The sequence below is a fragment of the Sarcophilus harrisii genome, chromosome 2 (assembly GCF_902635505.1).
Source record: "Sarcophilus harrisii chromosome 2, mSarHar1.11, whole genome shotgun sequence".
In the NCBI taxonomy this organism is placed as follows: domain Eukaryota; kingdom Metazoa; phylum Chordata; class Mammalia; order Dasyuromorphia; family Dasyuridae; genus Sarcophilus; species Sarcophilus harrisii.
In genome coordinates this window covers 314,110,537-314,135,093 of record NC_045427.1, presented here as the reverse complement: position 1 = coordinate 314,135,093, position 24,557 = coordinate 314,110,537, and the positions used below count along the sequence as shown (strand labels likewise).

Genomic DNA, 24,557 nt, shown 5'->3' with positions numbered 1-24,557 from the left:
CCATGGAGAACAAGAAGGATGGCAACAATAAGAAGCTTCTAGTGTCTAAATGAATTCAGAAGAATCAGAAAAGCAAGATCAGTTAAATGTGGTCAGGAATTTAAAACATACATAAAACTAAAATCTTTTTTTATTTTCCTGTAAAATAACTAAGTCCAGCAAATTGAAGTAACTCTTGGTGAGGCAGTACTCAACTACTACAGGCTAAGTGCACTTCTTATTAGTCCCCTTGGATACTGTTGTGATCCTCTTGACTTTGATCTCTCTTTCTTTTAAATACCCCTTATCCTGCTCATTTACTTTCATGATCCATATTTCCAGCTATTGAGTTTGATTTCCTTCTACAATCTTTCTGGGTTCTATCAATGAAAAGAACCCTCCTACTACTATCCCCCATCTCTCCAAATCTGGAAGGCCAACAATCAGTGCCCTGAGATCCTTTCAGTCACTGATGTTGGTGAGCACAGGTCCCAAGGAAGGAAAGCTATAGCTGACCATTTTCCATTTATATAGCCATGTGTTATCTGTAATCTGTTAATAACTAATATTTTAAAAAACACTTTCTTAAACCTGTAAGATTTATGTGAAGTGAACAGAACCAAGAGAGCATTATACACAGTAACAAGAAGATTATGTGATGATCAACTGTGATGGACTTGGCTCTTCTCAACAATGTAGTGATTCAAGAAAATTCCAATGGACTTGGGATGGAAAATGCCAATCACATCCAGAGAGAAAACTATGGAGACTGAATATGGATTGAAGCATAGTATTTACACTTTTTGATTGTTTTTTCTTCCTCATGGATTTTTCCCTTTTGTCTGATTTTTCTTGTACAACATGACAAATATAGGAATATATTTTTTAAAAACCCACTTTCTTTACAATAATTCTTTAAGACAGGTAGGGTGACCATTTTTGTCCCATTTTACAGGTAAGAAAACTGAGGTTTAGATGACTAAATTAGTTATATGACTAATAATTTTCAGGACTGAGATAAGAAACAAAATTGATGATGATGATATCTGTGATCTCTCTGTAGGATTATACTTCTCCCTAGTTAGCTATTTAAATTTATTATGAAAAAATGTTATTTTTGCATTTTCTTTTTATATAACTCAAGCACCCTAGTCCAAATTTCCTCTTCTATAAAAAGAGAAATCTACCTATTTTACCTGTCTCAAAGGTTACTGTGATTATCAAATAAGGTATATGTAAAAATGCTTTGTAATTATAAAGCAACAAAATATTAGTAGTAGCAATAATATAACAACTAGTATTCATATAGCATTTTTGTGCTAGGTATCATGTTAAGTCCTTTGCAAATATTATTACATTTGGTTCTCACAACAACTCTGAGAGATAGGTACTAATATTATCCCCATTTTACCTTTCAGGAAATTGAGTTAATTGAAGTTAATTAAGTGACTTGCTCAAGATCAAATAGGTAAATAAGTATCTGAAACCAGATTTGAACTCAGTTCTTTCTGACTCCAGACTCAGTGTCTTTAATAATAAAAATAATAATTAATATTTATGTAAAACTTATTATATGCCAGGCATTAGAATATGTATTTTATAAAAATTGTCTCATTAATTTCTCATAACAATTCCAGGGAGATAGGTTCCGTTATTATCATAATTTTACAGATGAGGAAACTGAGGAAGATAGAGGCAGAGTGATTTGTTTTTGATTACATAGCTAAAAAGTGCCTGAGATAAGGTTTGAATTTGAGTCTTTCTTCCTGATGCCAATCTCAGTGTTTTTATAAGCAATATCCTATTTCTCTGCATAAAGGAATAGCTGTATGATTTCCCTGAGAGTAAACTTTCCTCTCATGTTGCTCCCTTCAACAACTGGCAGTAAAAGTTTACTTTATTATATTTCATTTTTCCTCATAATATTTATTTAATATCTTAATCTAGAACAGTAACAATTTATGTATACAACAGAACATTGAGAATTGATACCCCTGGCAGATAGGAAATTCCCCTATGTTCCTCTATGGCTATGGTTCTTCATCTTTTGTGAATCTGTCTGATGAAGCCCATGTACCCTTTCTTAAAATGTTTATAAGTGAATAAAATAAATTACATAGGATTAATTATTAAAATATTTGAAAAATACACATTTCATGAATCCTGTGGTTTACTGGATACTTTGGAGAGCTGTTTAGGCCTTGTGACTGACAATTTAGCCCCCTCCATTCCTGAAAAAAGGAGGGAGAAAACACTTGAAAATAAAGTGTATGGAGATAAAGGATTGCATGATCAGAGTTGTCCAGATGTGACAAGTAGGCAGGCAGAAAGAATTGCCATTAACAGTTGCCTCCATGAGTAAACTGGTAGGGGAGCAAAAGTTGGTTTAACAAGGCAAGGACTGTGTAAGAGGGACATGGACTCAAAGTTGCAGGGCCATTAATGCTCCTGAAAACAGAACTAATAATTCCTCACATCTTTTACTTCACCACCACACCCTCTTACTCACTCTTGGGAGAGAGAGGAACATTGTTTTCCATTCTCTACTATTTTGTTTAATTTCTATTTCACCATTGTTTGACAAGCTGGTTTCTCTAAGATAAAGTAGTTAACCATTGCATTAATATCTTTCTATATCATTACTCAGACACAGTTGAGAAAGACAATAGGGGTTGAAGTACACAAAGGGGGAAAAGATATGTTTTCTTTCTAATTGCTAGTTCTGGGAGGGAATTCCTTGGCATGATACATTCAGAAATGAAAAAAAAAAAAACCAGTTCATTCATAATTTTGTAACTTTCCAAAAAAATAATAAAAATGGATTCATATTCTCCCAGGCAAATGTGGTTAGCGATTTTAGTGAGACAAAAGCTGGGATAAATTGGAGCTTTTATGTAGGTAGGTACCTTGTGCATTACCTCTTAGCACTGTTTCTTTCCTTCTTGAAAGGAAAACCAAGCCATACATCATGAGAGTTGAATAGTGAGAAAATTGTGATTATTCATGAAAAATGGAGGAATAAAAAATGAGTGACCAGAAAGAGGAAGTAACTACTTTCCTCAGCAGCAATAGCATTTACCATATGCCTAGACATTAAATACTTTTTTCCTGCTTTAACAATCTTTTGTGAATTACAAAAACTTGAGGCAGAGATGTAGAGTATCAAGAAAGATTTCTTTAAACTGTTTTGTTTCTAAAGTTATTTAAGCTGAACAAAGGAATGACTCAAATATATTATTATAAAATAGAGATTTAAATGTGTTTCACTGCAATCTTCTTAATGATTCTTCTGGTTAATGGATTGGAAGGAGTTTCTTTCTCCTGTAGTGATCTGATCTTCCAAGAGTTCGATTATCTCTATGTAGATGACTTTCAAATCTGTATTGTATACCTATTTCTAACTCCCTCCTGAACTCTGGTCTTGTGCAAGATGTGTGCTGAACATCTTTATCCTGATGTCTAAGAGACATTTCAAATTCAACATCTAAAACCAATAATTCTAGAAGTCAGGGCAAGAAAAATAAAACACTGAGATAATAAGCACAAAGGACCTCTCCAATAACCATTTAATGATTAATTCAAGTGACAAGAGGAGCAGCAGACTCGACCTAAGAGTAAGACATTTCCCAAGATGTGGAAATCGAGATCCTCAGGCTTCTGACTTCTTGCTAGGGAGACAGCTGTTGGGAAGGTTTCTTCCAGAAGAGAGGACAATTTGGGGACAGACTCGAGCTTGGCTGAAACAACCAGCTGCTGGTTGGGACTGAGTAGAAGTTCCACCTTGTAGCTTCCTATTTTAACAATTTTTTTTTTTTCCTAATCAGGTCTTAAGAAACAGGTGTTTCTGCTTGTTAGAGTATAAATGCTATCAATGTCTTCTAAATTTAGCTCTCTGGGCAAAGTCCCAATTACTTACCCTGGTTATAGCTGTGCAAAAATGGAATTCATAAGTCAGCCTCTTCTTTAAACTTGCTATCTTTTTTGAGGGCATTATTATCCTAGAAATGACTCAGTTTTGCAAATTATATCCTAGCTGAGATTTTTCCTACTCCCTTCTTGACCACTATTCCATATTAGCTCAATTCCCAAGTTTTATCACCTGTACAGTACATCTCACATTTAAAGTCATTTAACATGTTGAGTCCAGTAAATGTCCCAGACATTTCTTATTAGGGGAGGAGAGAAAAAGGAATAAGCATTTATAAAAAATCCTGTTGTAGGCCAGGCACTATGGTAAATGTTTTTTTGTAAATATCTCATTTGATCCTCACAAAAATCCTGCAAGGTGAAAGCTATTATTATTCTACTAATACCATTACTATTATTATTCTATACAATTATTATTATTTCTCATTTTTTAATTGGAGAAACTGAGGCAAACAGGCTATGTAACTTGAAACAGTAAGTGTTCAAGGTAGATCTTGAATTCAAGTCTTTCTGACTTCAGGCCTAAATCTCTGTACCCACAACTACCTGAACCATTTTGTTACAATATTTAAGCACAATATTTTACTAACTGACTCAGATTATTCTAGTACTTAGAATGTGTTTTCTCCTCTTTCCTACTTCTTAGAATTCTTCTTTTCTTTTCTGAGAATTACTCAACTCAGAGATTCTAAGATTCTCCTATGGAGTAATTTCTTTCACTTTGGTCCATTTGACTGAAGGTCAGTAAATCAAGAGGCAAGGCTAGAAGATTAAAAAGGTTTATTTGCATTGACTGGTTGCCAGTTGCCAGGTGGATAACAACTCACTGATCAAAGGGAGATTACACATATATATATGGTTTTATATAGTCTAAGGGTGATGTTACTAATGGTAACAACTGTTCATCTGGATAATGTGTTAACTTTGGCATTAAGGAGTTACAGAATTTAGGTTTATTTTCCATAGGATAATGCATTTCTCTAAAGTTAGTTGTATCAGAATATCCTGTTGGAGCAGGAAATCTCTAAGATAGTAGAAGCAGAATATCTCTAAAGTAGAGTAGAATCTTCAAGATAGAAATCCGTAAAGAATTCTCTTGATAGCCTGGGGGTCTCTACACAAGTCTATAGTTATGTTTCTTTGACCTTTAAGGTTACTTTTTCTAAGGAGAAAATGTTGCTCCCAAACTCACAGCTTTTTTCCCCTCCACATCTTCAAGATGCAGGCAGCATCTCCCTTGTTAAATTTTGTTGCTTTTGTTAACCAATCCTCTTTTATCAAATTATCTTGTATTTCCTTATGTGTATATATGTTGTGAGAGACACCAGTGGACCAGTGGACCAGTGGATCAAACATCAGGGAAGGAAGATCCAGACAGAGGATTCAGGTCCAGGTCCAATGGCACTCATTATGTTCTTTAGCTTCTCAGTGCCCTTAGGCAATTCTTTGTCCAAAAATTATAAAATCTTTGTTGATCTACATAAATAAAGGATGTTTGCATTCCCTGACTTTCCTATACCAATGAAATCGCACTTAAATTTTCTTCCTGAAAAAAAAAAAGATCCATACATGAATATACACACAAAAAATTTGGCCTTTGATCCTTTTTGTGAGTCATTTTGCTAGTCATTTAATCAATCAACAAGAATCTATTATGGTAAATATTTATTATGTGCTAAACACTGGAGTATTTTTTTCAAGGAAAACTTTTTTACCCTTACGGAGCTTACATTCTTGTGTGAGAGAGGGCAAATGAGGATATATAGACATATATATTAAAAAAGAGATCCGTGTCAATAAGATGCCATTCAATGGAGGGTGTAACAAGTCATTGTACACTAACCTCATCTCATTCCTCAGATTTTTTAGCACTTTCCTATAAGGATTTTTTTAGTTGAATATTCACATGAACTCAGCGGCTCTTTCTTATCAAAGATAGGTTTAAAAAGAAATTATTCATTTGTTATGGTGTCTCATCTACGATTTACTTTTTTTGTGAAAAGGTTTGCTGTGTGATTATGATCAAACTACATGCAAGCTCCAAAGCTGACCTTCTGATAAACAGATGAATATCAATGCCATAGTGATTCTGTCATCTTGTTGATACATTTAATGTCTGAAAAAAGGAGAACAATTGCCCATTTCATAAGGTATTACAAAAATCTTTATTGATAATATCAGGAAATAGCTCAAGAAAGATTCTAACAACCTCTCTTTCAAAGGGAAACTAAAATAGTTGAATGGTTGTTTGTCTGTTTCCTCAACAGTAAAATTGGGATAATAATAGTAACAACTTCACATTAAAAGTTCTGTCTTCAATTGTTCCCTAATTGTTCTTGTATTTATATATTATCTTCTCAACCAGAATATAACTTCTGCTATATTTAACTCTTTATTTCCCACAACTCTACCAGACTGACACACACACACACACATACACACACACACACACACAAATTTAGGAAGTATTAAAATGATTTACTGATTGATTCACTAAGGCTAAGATATATTAACTCTACTTGCATTTTATTAGATAATTTTGGAAAAGCTTTGTGTAATGTATCAGAAGGCCAGCTTTGGGGCTTACATGTGATTTTAAGGATATCCAACTTACACTCGCATGGCAAACCATTCTTTTTCTTTTCTTTCTTTTTTAAAAAAAAACCAAAAACAAAAACTAAGTTGTATATGGGACACCATCAAAAGTATATAATTCCCCTAGCTGTGTATCCTGGGCAAGTCACTTAACCCCAATTGCCTCAGCAAAAACAAAACAAAACAAAACAAAAAACCATAATTCCTTCTAAAAACTTTGAGTAAACAAAGAAAGAGACACTGGCTTTATATTTAATGTGAATATTCAACTAAAGAATTTTTCAGACAAGAGCTAAAAAATCTGAAAAATGAGATGAGGTTAGTGTACAATGGTTAGTGTACATTATCTAATGGCATTTTATTGACATGGATCTTTCCCAGCCTCCACCAATTTTGGAAAAGTTAATAAATGGGACAGCTAGGTGGCCCCAGTGGATGGAGCACTAGCTCTGGAGTCAGGAAGACACAAGTTCAAATGCACTCTCAGACTTATTATTGGCTCTATGATCCTGGGCGAGTCACTTAGCCTTGTTTTTCTCAGTTTTCTGAACTACAAAATGAAGTAAATAGCAAGGTTGTGAGGATCAAATGAGATAATATTTGTAAATAGCATTTAGCATAGTCACTGGGACTTAGTATGTGCTATATAAGTGCTTTCTTCCTTCTTCTTTTCTATTTTCAGAGAATGAATATTTGTGGCCATAGTGAGTGATATAACAGCAGAATAAATAGCCTCTGTCTCAGAGACTATCTTTAAGATAGTGTTGGAAAGGAACAATTGAGCAACAAATGTTATTCTGGAGAAACTATTAACCCTGATAATGGAAAAAGGAATTTATTTAGAAATTATTTCCTGAGAGAATTGTGTTTAGTCCTTACTTTGTAAAGAAACACACAGATATCTCTTGGAAAAGATTGTACTTGGTATCTTGAGACAACAAAATGATAGAACTTTATTTCTAGAATTGAGGAAGTTAGGTAGTGATTCTGGCTGTGATTTTTCTTAGAATGGCTACATTATAAATATATACATATATTTACACATGCATCTATACACATATACCACATGCACGTATTTATGCCTTTGTTTCATTAGTTCTTATATTGTTAACAATAGTATAGGCATGACCTTGATGTTTATTTAAGCCCAGGAAATTAGTTGGTTTGTTACAGTGAAAAATAGCAAATACTTACTGGAAAAAGAAGTTTCTCTAATTATTTTTAAAATATACTTAATAAGTTATGGGGTGGATTTAGAGTTTATTGTTTAATTGATGAGGGATATTTTTCTTTTTTTATTATAGCTTTTTATTTACAAGCTATATGCATGGGTAATTTTTCAGCATTAACCCTTGCAAAACCTTCTGTTTCAACTTTTCCCCTTTTTCCCCCCACTCCCTCCCCTAGATGGTATGTAGACAAAATATATGTTAAATATATTAAAGTATATGTTAAACACAACATATGTATACATATCCATACAGTTATTTTGCTGCACAAGAAAAATCGGATTTAGAAATAAGGTAAAAATAACCTGAAAAGGAAATAAAAAATGCAAATGGACAAAAACAGAAGGAGTAGTTGTGGTTCACATGCTTTTCCTATAGTTCTTTCTCTGGGTGTAGCTGGTTCTCTTCATTGAACAAAAGGAATTGATTCGGTTGTTGAAGAGAGCCACATGATAGGGGATATGTTTCAACTTTAACAATTAATGTGGAAATTTCAGAACATATTTCTTGATTAAATTAGATCCTAGAATGAAAATAAAGAAATTGAGTTAGAGGAAAGAGAGAGAAAAAAATAGAAAACAAGAGAGATAAAGAGGCGATATTTTGATGATGTGGGATTGACACAAAACCGTTGATACATAAATATAGAAAGTGTTTGCTTACTCAGAATAAGTGAGGGTAAGGTCTCAATGCAGAAATGTCAAAAAGCAAAGCCAAAAGCCTGAATTTCTTGCCTAGATAACTCTATTCCTTGCTATAAAGAGTTGGCACACAGTTTTGGGAATCTACTGTTCAGTTATTGAGAAATCTCTGAGCCAAAACTTTGGGGAACAAAACAGCAAGGGTTTCTATTGGGTCTGGGACAAAGGTATTTGTTTTATTCAGAAAAGTTATCTAGAAGAGCCTAGTACTATCTTGCATGAAAATGTTAATGAAGCAAAATCTGGCAATACCCAGAAGAGTGTCTGGTAAAGCAGGGGCCAGGGAGCAGCGTCTAACCATGTGCAACAAAGCAGCATCCAATATGGAGAAGTATCAAGCAGCATCCAGTGGCTCAGAATCTAGTACAGCAATGACCAAAAGACCAGTATCCAGAAGTAACCAGCAGAACCAGTCCGAGAAGTGAACATTAACAGTTATAAGACCAAGGTCAATGGGAAAACAGGGACATTAATATATTGTTGGTGGAATTGTGAATACATCCAGCCATTCTGGAGAGCAATTTGAAACTATGCTCAAAAAGTTATCAAACAGTGTATACCCTTTGATCCAGCAGTGTTTTTACTGGGCTTATATTCCAAAGAAATCTTAAAGAAGGGAAAGGGACCTGTATGTGCAAGAATGTTTGTAGCAGGTCTCTTTGTAATGGCCAGAAACTGGAAACTGAGTGGATGGAGAATGGCATCAAATGGAGAATGGCTGAATAAACTGTGGTGTATATGGAATATTATTGTTCTGTAAGAAAAGACCAGCAGGAGGATTTCAGAAAGGCCTGGAGAAACTTACATGAACTGATGCTAAGAGAAGGACCAGGAGATCATTATATACTTCAACAGCAATACTATATGATGATCAATTCTGATGGACGTGGCCATCTCCAGCAATGAGATGAACCAAACTATTCCAATAGAGTATTAATAACTGAATCAGCTACACCCAGCAAAAGAACTCTGGGAGATGACTATGAACCACTACAAAGAGTTTCCAATCCCTCTATTTTTGTCTGCCTGCATTTTTTATTTCTTTCACAGGCTAATAGTACACTATTTCAAAGTCCGATTCTTTTTGTATAGCAAAATAACTGTTTGGACATGTATACATATATTGTATTTAATTTATACTTTAACATATTTAACATGTATTGGTTAACCTGCCATCTGGGGGAGGAAATAGGGGGAAGGAGGGGAAAAAATTGGAATGGAAGGTTTGGCAATAGTCGATGCTTTGAAATTACCTATGCATATAACTTGTAAATAAAAAGCTATTTAAAAAAAAGACCAAGGTCAATAGAAATAATGTGATGACATCTGTAACAGCAGCATCAGAGGCAATTTTCCTGTGCATGCTGGTGGAATGTTTTCCTTATGTGGTCACTTTTCTAACCTAATAGCCTAATGGTATATTCATTTTCCTTATTTATATTGTTTGAGGAAAGTATGTCTTAGGTTAAAAAAAAAGGGAGATGTTATATCTTATAATTTCATTTTAGGAAATGCCTTTACTTGGAGCTAATCTATTGTCTGATTATTGAAGGGAATCAAAACTTGACAAGAATTGTTGGTGTCATGAATTACTCAAGTAATTCAAAAGATCAATGGACATGTCTCCTAGTAGCTTTCTAAGGATAAAGCAATCAAAAATACTGGCTAAAACAATTCGGAATTCTTAGTATTCTAAAAACAAATTTAGCTTGTGGTTATCTCCACTTAAAAATTCCTTTTTCTTCCCCACTAAGGTAGAGGTGTTTAATAAAATTCTCTAATAAACAACGACAAACACCTTTCTTTCCCAAGGTGTTAATGAGGTCCCAACTTTTGTAATAGGACATCCTTTGTTATAAGGCAAGCCTTTTAACCTCTATAGAGAGAGTGGTTACTAGGTTTATCCCAATCTTCCAACCCCCTTATTCTGCCAAATCCTGGAACTAGGATATCTTAATTTTTGTGGTTGCATTGCAAGAGAAAAAGAGAAAGGAAAGGGAATAGAAAGAAAGGCTATTAGATTGTCTTGTCTGGTGGCTGGTTCTCAAAGAGGCTGTGTTCTTGAGTAGAGTTGTCATAGGTCAAATTTCTCTGACAGAGATCTAATTAATATTCAAGATTTTATACACACATATGTATATGTCTATATATACATATATAAACACATATACATATGTATATAATTAATACAACTGTATGAGAATAAATAGATGAAAAAGAATTTAGTTCTACTATGTGCCAAGAATTCTATTAAGGGCTGGGAATATAGTTAAAAAAGCAAAGACAGTTCCTCCTCTTAAGGAGCTTACACCTAATGGGAAAAAACAAGTCATCTATAGGAGCTGATAGAAGTATAGTGACTGGAGCTAAAATAAAGTTGTTCCCACTTCTGATACCAATTTGTCAAAAACATGATATGAAGTGGTGGTCCTGTGAATGACTCACTTCCAGTCAAGATGGTGCACAATCCATGATATGTATTTTACTGACAAGTGTAAAGGTCTAGGGCCAGGGATGGTATTGGGCATGACTAATGGAAGCTATCTGCTAGGAGCTGTCCATGCTTATAGAGGTATAGGATCACCCATTAAGATTACTGGACCATGGCTCCCCTTGGGCAATCAAGTGGGCTCCCCTATTCTGCCAGTAAGTTAGCCTTAGTGACCAAGTTGGCTGGTCTGCTCTGGCTAAGACTGGCTGACCAGTGGACAAAACCATGGGGTTTTTTACATAAATTTTAAGAAAGTAGTTATTTTGCTAAGCAATTACATTAACACATAATTATGAGGGCTTTAGGAATTAGCAACTCTTTTGGTCATAGGTTTCTCAAGGGTAATAGGTCAAGGGAATTTAAAAGCTATAGGCCTTGGTACAGGGACTCACAAAATATCTTGAATCTGGGGTAGTTCTATATATCAGAGGGTTAATGCTAATACTAATGTTGATATTGTAGTAACAATATTGGTCATATAAACTGCTACTATTACTATTACTACTAACCACAATAGCAATAACAACAGCAAAAGTAACAAGATAACAATAATAAAAACTAACATATATAAAATGAATCTGTTATATGCCAGTCACTGTGTTAAGCATTTACAAATGTTATATCATTTGATCCTCAGAGCAACTTGGAAGGTAGGTTCTATTATTATCCCCATTTTGCAAGTGAGGAAACTGAGATTGTCACTTTACCCAGAGTCATACAGTTTGTGTCTGAGGCCAGATTTGAACTCAGATCTTCTTTCTTAACTTTACGTCTGGTACTATACTATACTACCAGCTGCCTCAAGAGAACTACAGCTAGGAGAAGTATTTAAAAATAGGAGTGATCATAAGAGAAAATAGATAATTTTGGTTATATAAATTGAAGTTTTTGTACAAGCAAAATCAATTCAGTTAGAATTGTGAGGGAAATTTTTGATTGGAAAAAAATCTCCAGCAAATTTCTCTGAAAGAAGTATAATCTTCAAGATTTTATACACATGTGTATATATTTACATATATATATATATATAAAAGAATGCACACATACATACACATATGTATATAATTTAATACAGCTATATAAATAGATGAAAAAGAATTTAGTTTTACTATGTGCCAATAATTTTACTAAGGACTGGGAATATAGATAAAAAAGCAAAGATAGTTCCCCTCTTGAGGAGCTTATATCTAATAGGAGAAAACAAGTAAAAAACTGGTGATAAGGAAGAAGTACATTGTTCCAAAAAGTTTTGAAGTGGTCAATGAACCACAAAGGAACATACTTATCCAGGAACAATGATAATGGTAATTTGATCATAGTTTATGGTTATAAGCTTAGTAACTGTTTCTGTATGGTTCCAAATAATGTGTTTACTATGTGTTTTATACACACACACACACACACACACACACACACACACACAATGATATCACTATTATTTGTAACAGAAAATATATCCATACCATGTAATTCCAGAAGAAGTGTACAGTGGAGCCTTATATAAGCCCTAATAATGAAACACTTTAGGTGTTCTAGTGGGGTCTACTTGGCATCAGGCACCCTACTTCTTTCTGTGTTTGGCTTGATCACTTCAATGCTCTCTCACATCAGTCAGTCATTTATTCAATAAAGCATTTATTAAGCTATGTGTTAGGCAGGGAATACACAGAAAGAGAAAAGACAGTTCTCAAGGAAAGACTTTTTAAGGAGTTCACGTTTCATGCAGACAACTCTGTACAAACAAGAAACAGACAGGTTATTGGGGATAACTGACAGAAGAAAAGTATTAGTACTAAGAGTGATTAAAATTAATTTTTTTAAAAGTTTAGCTGGGACTTGAAAGAGACCAATGAAGCCAAAAGGTAGAGATGAAAAAAGATAACATTCCAAGCATGGAAGACATCCTGTAAAAATGGCTGGAGTCAAGAGACTCAGGAATATTCAAGCCAAATTATAAAGCTCCCAGGTCAAGGAGAAAATGTTGCAAACAGCCAGCAAGAAACCCAGTCAAATATTGTGGAACCACAGTTAGGATAACACAAGAGTTAGTAGTTTCTACATCAGAGAATTGGAGGACTTGGAATATGATATTCTGGAGGACAGAGCAAGTAGGATCCTTCAAGGGTAAAAATGAATATTTAATGAAATAGAGGACTTTCAAGCATCGCTGATGAAATTACCAGAGCTGAATAGAAAATTTGACTTTCAACTATAAGATGTAAAAGAAACATAAAAAGGTAAACAGGAAAGAGAAATCATAAGGGATTTAATAAGGTTGAACTATTTATATTCCTACATGTGAAAATGATATTTTAAAACCTAAAACTTTTCTCATTATTAGGGAAATTAAAAGGAGTATACATAGAGAGAAAGAAAAGGTATAACTTGAATGTTGTGGTATGATTATCTAAAAAAAGTAAAATGAAATTAAGGGGTGAGAAAAAACATATCAGGAGAAAAAGAAAGGGAGAGGTAGAATGGGATAAATTATCTGATATGAAAAAGGCTTGAAACATTTTACAGTAGAGAGGAAAATTGTGGAAGTGAGGAGGAGAACAATGAACCATACTCTCATTAGAATTGACTCAAAGAGGGAATATTTAATTGGTTACTGTAGAAAGGGAGAGGGATAGGAAGGGGTAAGGTGCTGATAGAAGGAAAGGTAGTTGAAGGGAGGTAAAAGTCAGAAGCAAAGAGCTTTTGGGAATAGATAGGGCAAAAGGAGAGAGTAGTATAAACAGAGCAGAAATAGGATGAAGGGAAGTATTTCACTGGTAATCATTACTATGAAAAAATTTTATAGTGAATTTCTCTGATAAAGATTTCATTTCTCATAGAAAACTGAGTCAAATTTGTAAAAATGAGAGCCATTCCTCAATTGATAAATGGTCAAAGAATATAAACAGACAATTTTTCAAAGAAATCAAGGCTATCTATATGAAAAAATGTAAAATTATATTTATATACAAAGCCATATAAATCATATAAAAATGCTCTAAATCACTATTAATGAGAAATGCAAATTAAACTATCTCTAGCTACTACCTCACTTTTATCAAGTTGGTTAATATAACATAAAAGGAAAATGATAAATATTGAAGTGGATATGAGGAAATTAAAATACTAGTGTACTATTGGTAAAGTTGTATACTGACTCAACCATTCTGGAGAGCAGTTTAAAACTATGCCCAAAGGGCTATAAAATCACATGTCAATTGATCATATCCTTTAACCAAAAAAATAATCACTACTAGATCTGAATTCCAAACAGATAAAAAACAAATAGGAAAAGAATTTTTTTGTACAAAAATATTTATAGCAGCTCTTTTAGTGATGGCAAAGAATTGTAAAATGAGAGGATTGATGCAGAAACAGAAGTATCAGTGAAACACATTAGAAATATAGAAAAGCGAATAGAAGGAATAGGTACAACTAAGGTAGCTTTGTCACTACCATTCTGGCATTTAAAAACACTTAAACAAAAAGTAACTCGAGTTCAATGTCAGTTACAATCCTTTCTTCTGTTCTTTGCATATTGAATGTTTTTATTTACTGTTAATGTTTGCTAATTTCATAATTTAAAAGAGATTATAAGAAATTCCTCTTTTCTTTCCCTCCTTCTATCTTACCCCCTCTTTTCTTCTCAGCCAATAGTTTCATGTCATGGATACATGTGAACTCTAGGTATTGTCTCTTCACCTATGAATATTTGTGTCTCATGCTTTTTACTAGAATGGTGAGCAAGGAGTTGTGGTGGTAAGGAAGCGTGTGGTACATTTATAAAGCATTATCACAAATGGCTTTTGTATATAGTTATGAAATACCTTTCAAATATTTACCCTCAACATTTATGATAGTTGAAAGAGCAGGGTTGTGATAATATATGTCATTTGGGAAATACAATCTTTCTAATATTTATTCAATATAAATTATGAAAAGGCATTTTCTACTAGGGATAATTGGAAGCCCCTCACATTAATATTCATCCTTTTCACAAATTGTATCACTTTGATGGTGATACTTCTAAATACAAATATTGAAGATTCATACTCTCTCATTCCAGACTGATGAATGCTAATGGGCTCCAAAGGCAAATGAGAAACCACTGGGTACTGTTTAGCTTGTGTATCTGGATTGAAAATCACACCCTTCCTAACTGGGTTAGAAGGATGACTACTTGCCTATGATTTCAACAACCTAGAGAACATTTTGTTTGAAAAAGAAAAATAAAAGCTAAATAAAATGTTTCTTTCATCTGGTATAGTTGAACAAAAGATTCAGTGCCAAACTTGGACACTGGCTGTATGTGTTCTTTGTTTCCAGAGACTTAGGTTTGTTTAGGGCAATTTAAGAAGTTTTTCTTTCTAATTTCCATGCCCCCTACTCTTTTAAGATGGATTCATTGAAGCATCATGGACTAAAAAAATGAAATTTGAAAAGATCTTCTGCTTTATTTTTTAAAGAGCTTTTTCTGAATCTTTTGCTCAAAAGAGCCTATAAAAGTGGGTTAATAGCTGAATTAAGCAACACCAGTCAGTTAGATATTGTCTGCAACTGCAGAGGAAGTGTCCACCTACTGTTTACCATTGTGATTGCTTCCAACACACATTCCATTATGTGGGGGATCTGGCAACAAAAGAAAATAAAAATCACCAGAATTAGATAAAAGGTGCTATTGTGTTCAGGAGGAGGGGAGTTGCTCTTTTTTTTTTTTTTTTTTTTTTTAAATGCCCTGATTTTCTCTTTAAGGAGAAAAAATAGCTGGGTAAGTGTAGAGTATCAGTACTGTTTTGGGAACACTCTGTGTTCTGATATGAGACATTTCTCCTGAGGTGTGCAATTACCTTTTAAAATATTCTTGCCTTTCCTGTCCAAAGAAACCTATGTTTGACTTCACCTTTCTCTGCAATTTGACATTCAGTGTCATATATTTACCTGGCATGATCTCTAACTAAATGGACTCTATTCACACAACAAAACATCATCACAAAAGGAGTGAGTAGGAAAAAACAGGACATCATAAATCTTGGGTAGGTTGGACTGTGTTTCCAGTTGTTCATTGTGAAGCTGTATATTTCTAAAGTATTCACAATGTCTATATTCTACAAAGAATGGACATCTTATAAAGATAGCTGGCATACTTATCCAAATCATAATGCTAATTTGAAAAAAATATGTAGACTGTGTTATAGCCACGTTAATAACTAATAATGGCACATAGCCAAAATGAGCCCTGAAGTCATAGCTTGTATATAATCATTAATACTTAACCAAATGCAGCATAGGATTGAATATTACAGAGTAGATGTATCTAAAATGCACTTTGTACTATGTAAGTTTCTAATGTTTTAGAACTGAGATCAGAAGATGTCTATAAAAAATTTAAAAATGGTGGAGTAAAAATCTTCGAACTGACATCAGTAAATTAGATCAGTTATGCATTCTCTTCATATATTGATTGGAGAATGGCTGAATAAATTATGGTATATGAATATTATGGAATATTATTGTTCTATTAAGAAATGATTAGCAGGATGATTTTAGAGAGGCCTGGAGAGACTTACATGAACTGATGCTAAGTGAAATGAGCAAAGCTAGGAGATAGTGATACACAGCAACAAGATTATATGATATTTAATTCTGATAGACATGACTCTTCAACAATGAGGTGATTGAGGCCAGTTCCAATGATCTTGTGATGAAGAGACCCATCTACATCCAGAGAGAGGACTGTGGGAACTGAGCATGAATCACAACACAGCATTTTGACTCTGTTGTTTGGTTGCATTTTGTTTTCTTTTTCATTTTTTCCCTTTTTGATCTGATTTTTCTTGTGCAATAAGATAATTGTATAAATATGTATACATATATTGGATTTAATATATATTTTAACATGTTTAACATATATTGATTACTTGCCATCTGGGGGGGAGGGGAAAGAGGGAGAAATTTGGAACACAAGGTTTTGCAAGAGTCAATGTTGAACTCATAAAAATAAATAAATAAATAAAGGAAACAAACTACATACAATATTTAACAGAGGAAATAATAATGCAATATAATACATATAATAATAGAAGAATGATTAAGAGTGATTAATTAAGAGTGATTAGAAAGGTTTCCTGTAGAAATTGGGATATAGTGAAGTCTTTGTTTATCTTTGCTTATCTTTGTTATCTTGCTTGTAGAGTTTAAAAATATTAAAAATCAATATCAATAAGTTTATAACTTTTTAGAGGTAGCTAGGTGACACAGTGAATAGAGTCCTGGACTTAAAATCAAGAATACTTCAATTGAAAGCCTGCCTCAGATAGAAACTATGTGACTATTAAATAATTTATCTCAATTTCCTTATCTGTAAAACTGGAATAATAATAATAATAATATCATCTACTACCTCCCTGAGTTGTTCTTAGGCCCAAAAAAGAATATATGTATTTTGTAAATCTTAAAGAGCTACTAATATGTAAATATTAGTTATTTTTATAATTTAGCTACTGAACCACCAATGGAGAAGAACAAAAAATTTTACTTTCCTTAATTATTTAGACCAAGGATCCGTCCTCTTCTCTTCTCTGTATACTTTATATATAGTCTCTTTTTAATCTGATTTTCTTAGAAATTTCAAAGTACACAGATCCTAAATATATATGTCAAACATATAGTCAACAAGTTCAAAATGAATTAAACAGAAATATAAATGTAACTTAAAAAAAAAAAACAAGAGAAGCTTTGGAAAGGGAATGAACTCTCTCTGGGAGGGAAGAAAAGGAGACAAGGAAGAGAGACAGGCAATTCACCATCTGTATGAGTTTTCTGCCAGGGGAAGTTCACTACTGATTAGACATGCCTCTTTTTCTCAGGCTGCTCCATCTGTCCAGGTTGGGCAAAGGTAGCAATGGCAACAGCGGAGCCCAGTGGCTCTCCAAATACTATCCACAGCAGCCATTGTGCTTCTAGTGTATCTCTTTGGCCTCCATTCTGCATTTCAGATCCTCATTCTCATTCCCCAGATTCTGAATCAAATCAATGCTCAGTGTCTCTACTCACATTTCTCCTCACATCATTTTTACTTTCCTTTTTTCAGACCAAGAAAGAAGCTTATTATATTTTCCTCTGAGGCAATTACAGCCTTTCTGCTTCCAAAGGCTCATACAGTCTGCCAGAAGAGAATTGGACTTCAATCCCCAGTGTTACATATTCAAAATTAACACCCGCTCCCTGAAGTAGCAGGTATATTTTGGTGTTCCTGAATACAGTTTAGCTATAAGTCTAGACACTGTTAGATGGAGCTACAGCTTATTAATTTATTCAGACTACATAGTAGCTCACCAAGAGAAGAACTCAGATAATGAAAGTATTCAGAAATCTCTTGCAACAAACCCTATATGAACATACTTATATTGAGGACTTTATTGTTCAGTCATTTTTCAGTTGTTCCAACTCTTGGTGACTCCATTTGAAGTTTTTATTTGTTTTTTTGGTGTGTTTTGGCAAAAAATACTAGAATGGTTTGCAATTTCCTTCTTCAGCTCATTTTACAGATGAAGAAACTGAGGCATGAAGAGTTAAGTGATTAGCCAAGGGCCACTTAGCTAATGAGTGTTTGAAGCCAGATTTGAATTCAGGAAGATGAGGCTTTCTGACTCTAGGCCCAGTACTCTATCCATTAAGTCACCCACATGACCAAACATTGAGAACACAGATTGAACTCACAGGGAGATAATTATTACCCTCAGTATTCTAGTAGTAATTCCAATGATAGCTACTCATAATGCTGAAGCTCCTGAGCCCTAGAAAAGTGAATGAAATTGATGTAGTGGTTGGACCTCTGGTTATTGATGATGTGATTGGAGGTCCTGGAAAGATAGGGAATAAACACTCCAAACAGTATGCTTAGTTGTTCTATCTTTAGTATTTTTTTCTATCTCTTTTCCATCTATTCTGCTTCTTGTGCTGGAAGATATGAAGTCTCTTCTTGCTAAAATTAACTTGCTAACTTGTTAAAATAAATTAAAGGATATCTCCTGATTTAAAAAATATCCCAACAAGTGTGATCTCTATTAATAATCAGTAGACAGATTTTATCAAAAGTATTTATTAAGAAAGTATATGTAACTTTATGAATTGTTGGTACAATGGCAATTGCAAGATTATACTATGATCAATTCTGATAGATGTGGCTCTTCTCAATAATGAGAGGATTCAGGCCAATTTCAATCATCTTGTTATGATAAGAGTCATCTATACCCAGAGAGAGGACTGTGGGAACTGAGTGTGGATCACAACATAACATTTTCACTTCTTTTGCTTTTGTTTGCTTGATTTTTATTTTTTCCTCAATTTTTTCCTTTTTGATGTGATTCTTCTTGTGCAGCAAAATAATTATATAAATATGTATATCTATATTGTATATACATATATTTTTACCATGTTTAACATATATTGAATTATTTGCCATCTAGGAGATGGATTGGGGGAAGGGGGAATAATTAGAACATAAAATTTTGCAAGGATCAATGGTGAAAAATTATCCTTGCATATGTTTTGGAAAAAAAAAATCTTCAATTAAAAAAAAAAAGAACAGTTGGTACAAAGTATTGCCCCTTCTCCTCAAACATGGGGTTCATTATCTTATAAATACTCCCAGTGTCCATGGGAAGAATAGGCTTAAGCTCAGAGTTAAATAATAGTCCTATGTACGTGGCGTAATACATGGGTAACTCACAACTCCCAATAGCAAAAGTCCTTTGTTGTGTTATCTTCACATAGCTCACTTTAGGTAAAGTTCTCTTCTAGGCAGATCATTCAGGGATGCCTCTTTTCTTGAACTGTTAGGTGTAAAGGGCTAAAACTCTTGAGTTAATGCACTGAGGTTGGATAACCAAGCACTTAAGGCTAATTACCGATTGGACAATACTCTATAAGCATACGCTTGGAAAATGGCCCTTCTCACTATCCTGTGCTGGATCGATAATTGGTGTATACAGAAAATTGTAGGAAAGACTAGGGGGTGGAGTAAGACTACCCAGGATCACTTCTGGGTGGGAGATGAAGAGGAGAGGTTATGGAGTTTCTGTGTCCATCCAATTCACTTCTACCCCTAAAGACCAAGGACTTTTGCTTATCCTGACTCCGGCTGATTCTAAGGTATCCAGGGTGCTAACTTGGTCTTCACAGTTAGGTATCTCTTCTCTGCCATCAATTGTCTATTTTGGGATCCACCTCTCTTTGCTGTATCTTTTCATTCTGATATGGGTTCCTTTCCTGTTATCATCCACTGCTCTGGGAATGCAGCCCTCTCATGACATTTGGCTTTATTACAATGCACGTGGATGCCTGGTCACTTCCTTTGTTAAGACACTCTATTGAATCTAATGACTCTATTCCCCCCCGCCCCCCCATTATAATTGCTATAGAAAACATGAACATGTGACTACTTCTTTCTCTTCATTCATTTAGCAAGGTAGGTAGTATAGACTCATTCCTCTGCCTCTCAAGAAGAAAATTCCAAGAAAAAAGAGTAATGATGGAGAAGGTTGCTCCTTTTGTGAATCAAATCAATAGCCAATTAGGGAATTCATTATTCCTTATCATAAATTCATAGCCATCAGTTCTTCTACTTCAGTAACCAAATAGGGGACTCTTCATCATTATATAGTGAAAGCCCCTCAGTGATACATGCCTGAAGTTGACTTTCTCCAAATTTCCATGCATTACAATGTTACTAGGCAGTATTATCAAGGATATCTGGGTATGCTACAATGATTCACACCCAGAAGTCAGTCTACTCATATTATATTTTCCTCTTATTCCATCTCTATCTATTCTATAAGAGTATCACCTAATTTATCAAAGACTTAACTAAAATATCATTAAACTATATCCTTCTCTGATCCATCCTGTCATAAAAAAAAGGAACAATATCAGAGTAATATGACTTGTCCTTGTTGAAGTTATGCTGGATGCTGGTTTTTTTTTTTTTTTTAAGTCACTCTGCTCTTTCCTAATTCTAACTTTCTTTTTAATTCTCAAGTAAAGTTACTGACCTATAATTTATAGATTATATTTTCTCCCCCTCAACCTCTTCTCTCCTATCCCCTTTAAAAAATGAGACAATTTTACTTTCTTCAGGTGATACTTCTTTAGTTTTCCTGTGATTTTCCTCAATATGTCAAGCTCTTTATCTCTTCAATTCTTCAGTGTGAAACACTGTCATTGTTTCTGATAATAGATTTGCATGGCTCAATACTCATGTTTACACAGGTAGCAAGTAGTAGAAGTAAAATTTGTTGTCAGGTTGTAGGACTATAAAATTAACATTCTTTCCACCATCCTGTGAAGTGATTAGACAAAAAAAAAAAAAAAAAAAAAAAAAATTAGAAAACAAACAAATCAAAAAAACCCTGAAACAATTATCACCCCTACTTGATTGGTATGAACCTGACTGAGAAGACAACTATATGATTTTTGTTTCAAGGAGAAATGATATAGAAAAAGAAACTCACTGTGTCTACTTGAGACAAAATGTGAACATATACTCCTTGAGAATTCTTGGATTTTTGTTTTTGTTTCTGTAGTAACTAGCACACAATCAGTATTTAAATATTTGTTGAATTGAATTGAAGGGAGGCAAAGTGAATTAGATTCTATTATGGTCTAAAAGGTTAGTTTGCCTTCTTTAGCTGCATAGATTTTTACATGACTGACTATTAGTTATACATATGGACAAATTTAAAAGTCGACTGTAATTCATTTTGTAGTATTTATTTTTCCTCAGGGACACAAATCAAATAATTTTACTCATGGAGCTAGTTTCATTGCAAAATATAGATTGCTTGGAAATCTTTGATTTTTTAGGCTTAACTAAGTTGTTTTTAATTTTTACTTTTCACACAATGGAGAGAAGAGCTGTGATTCATCATTTCTAAGAACTCTTGGTATGGAAGCTACCACCATCAATTCAGATCAACTACCATCTATCATTTATTGTTTTACAGTGTTGCTAAAGGGGCACCAAGGCATTAATTACTTTCAGGTGTTCACACAGCTAATATGTGGCAGAGGCAGGACCTAAATCCAAATTTTTCATTCTAAATCAGTCCTTTATCATATTATTTTGCATCTCTAGTTGGGCTATATTTCAAGGAAATCAAGGTTTAAGGTAGAATTTACACATTAACATTTAAAAAACAATTCTTGTTTTCAATCTTTTAAAATTCCTTTATTAGGAGTTAAAATTGAAATAAGTTTAATATATAAAAATATAGAAATTTAATAATAGAAATGGCATTTTCTTATAAATATATAAATGTATAAATTTATGTACATATATTGCCAAATGAAAACTTGCAATCTTCATACTTCGTTATTGACAGCAGGAATTATCTTAAATCTCAGTTATATCTGAGTAGTGATCTCCACAAAATCAAATGCCCTTTTGTGATTAAAGCAGGAACCTTTAGAAGGTCTGGATTAGATTATAACTCACTTATGAATTTGTGACATGTCTTTGGGCAAATTGTTTAAGCAATCTCTGTATTCCCTGGGTATATAATGAAGATAATCACACCTCACAGGATACCATGATTCTGGAGATGACTTTTTAAAAGACTTTTGAAATTTTTAGACATAAACTATAATCAAAAAGCAAGATAATGCTTAGAAATGCAATTTCTGTCAAGAGATAAATATTTATAACACATATGTTCAAGATATACATAAGTGTAGATGTTTGTGGACAAATGAATCAAAATGAAATTATGCTTTTCTTACAGTTTCATTCTTATAGTCCTTCATGAATAACTTGATCCTGTGCTGTTTTTTCATTTTTATCAGTGATTCCAATAAAGGCACTATGTCACACCTATCAAATTTACAAATGACATCAAGCTAAGACTGATAGCTCTTTGAAATTATTTTAAGTCCCTATTGGTTTTCATGCAGGAAAAGAATGTGTCTAGTGGTACATAAGTGGACCTTGCACATGAAATAAATACATCCCCCCCATTTTTTTTTTTGCAACTAAATGCTTTTTTTTTTTACTGCTGTATGCTTAGCTTATATTTTTACTATAGAAATGGTTTCTAGTTCAAACCAGAGACTCTCAAGCATTGAAGGATTAAAATACTTATGATATAGTATGTGAATAGAATCATTTTCACAAATAGGATAGATATCACTTCAAAATGTAACACTAAATACCCTGCCTCTTCATTGGCTGATGGTCAAATATATTATATTTCACCTTTTCCCCAAAGTAACCCAGTACTCTTAGGGAATTTAAGACTGAAAATGACTCCAGTCCCCACTGATGATATTCCTTCTGATCATAGTTCCAGTTACCTACTAACAAAGAAATATTTACATCAAAAGGTATAATCACAAACATAACAAACTGATTCCTCAACAAATGTGATACAATCCCCTCATACCACGTGACTGGGGCAGGAAAGAGGATTAGGTGTATGGTTTAGCTCAGTTCCTATGTAGCAGAATCTTATTTGTACTTGAGTATCATGCATTCTGGCTTCCCTGGACTTCTCTGTGAGAGTTACTGGCTACCTGGAATCCTACCTGGAATCCTGGGTCTAGTGGGCATTCTATAGCCTGTGCATAAAGGAGATTAAGTGAAATGAAACAGAAACAAACATTTTTCCAGAGCTGTGGAGCTGTGGGTGAACTAGCTTATATGAACTTCATAGCAGAAGAAAGCTCTAAGGAAAGAGAGACTATCCAGGTATGGTTAACTAATTTTGGTTAAATATCCAGTTTTAACTAAAAGAGGCTACACACACCTGCATGGCAAGGGATATGGGGTGCCTTCATACTAAGCAATCTGGTATGCCCAGTGCATACTCTTTATAAAAACCAAGCAAACAACAAATACACAAAAAAATTCCTGTAGATTCACATCAAATTTTCTTTGAATTAAGTGGCATTCTTCTTACTAATATACCTGGCTGAATTTCTTAATGGGGAGTCAGCTTTTGTTCTTAGTAAGAACTCTTTTTATCTATATGACTTAAATGAATGGAAAATACAAAGGAAAAAGATATCCACAGTTGGGATGGGTAGTTCTTGCCAGTTATGTTTTCTATGAATTCCATAAACCCAAATCAGAAAGTTAGTATGCCCTCACACTCTTGTCTTTCAATGGTTTTGTAGAAATTTCAAACCCCAAAATTGATTGTTCATTATCCTACAGAACCAACCTGATGAATACGAAGCTAAAGGCCAAGCATCGATAACAAGGATCATTCCAGTAGAGACCACCTGCCAAACTAAGACTGGACCATTAACAACTACTTTTTGAAATAGATGTAATAGCCACGATGAGCAGCATTATTTTGACACCAAAATGTTCTACTTTATTCACCAAATGCTATTAATAATTAAACTGACACATTCAAAATATCTGCAACTTCTATTTTTATATTTGAACTTTGCTACCTACCCCTATTGGAAATTTAGGCTTAAATAAAAGTCTACAAAAAGAACTTATGGCATGTGCATTTTTTGGAGGGAATAGTGTAAAATAAGAAAATATCCTGTGAAGTTTGTTCATTTAAACTAAGAAATCATCTGTTTATGTTCTTCAGTATATATTAACTAGTGTATATATTGCATATATAC

General features: G+C 33.7%; 1 long non-coding RNA gene across 2 annotated transcripts; it reads left to right on the top strand.

Annotated features, from left to right (window-relative positions):
- Positions 1–11: 11 nt before the first annotated feature.
- LOC116421586 lies at positions 12–24,432 on the top strand. 2 transcript variants are annotated; one of them, XR_004232020.1, is made up of 3 exons: positions 12–91; positions 18,010–18,155; positions 24,130–24,432. It is a non-coding gene; the product is annotated as an uncharacterized LOC116421586 (long non-coding RNA). The 2 variants fall into 2 exon arrangements; XR_004232019.1 differs by having other exon boundaries at positions 20–178.
- Positions 24,433–24,557: the final 125 nt, after the last annotated feature.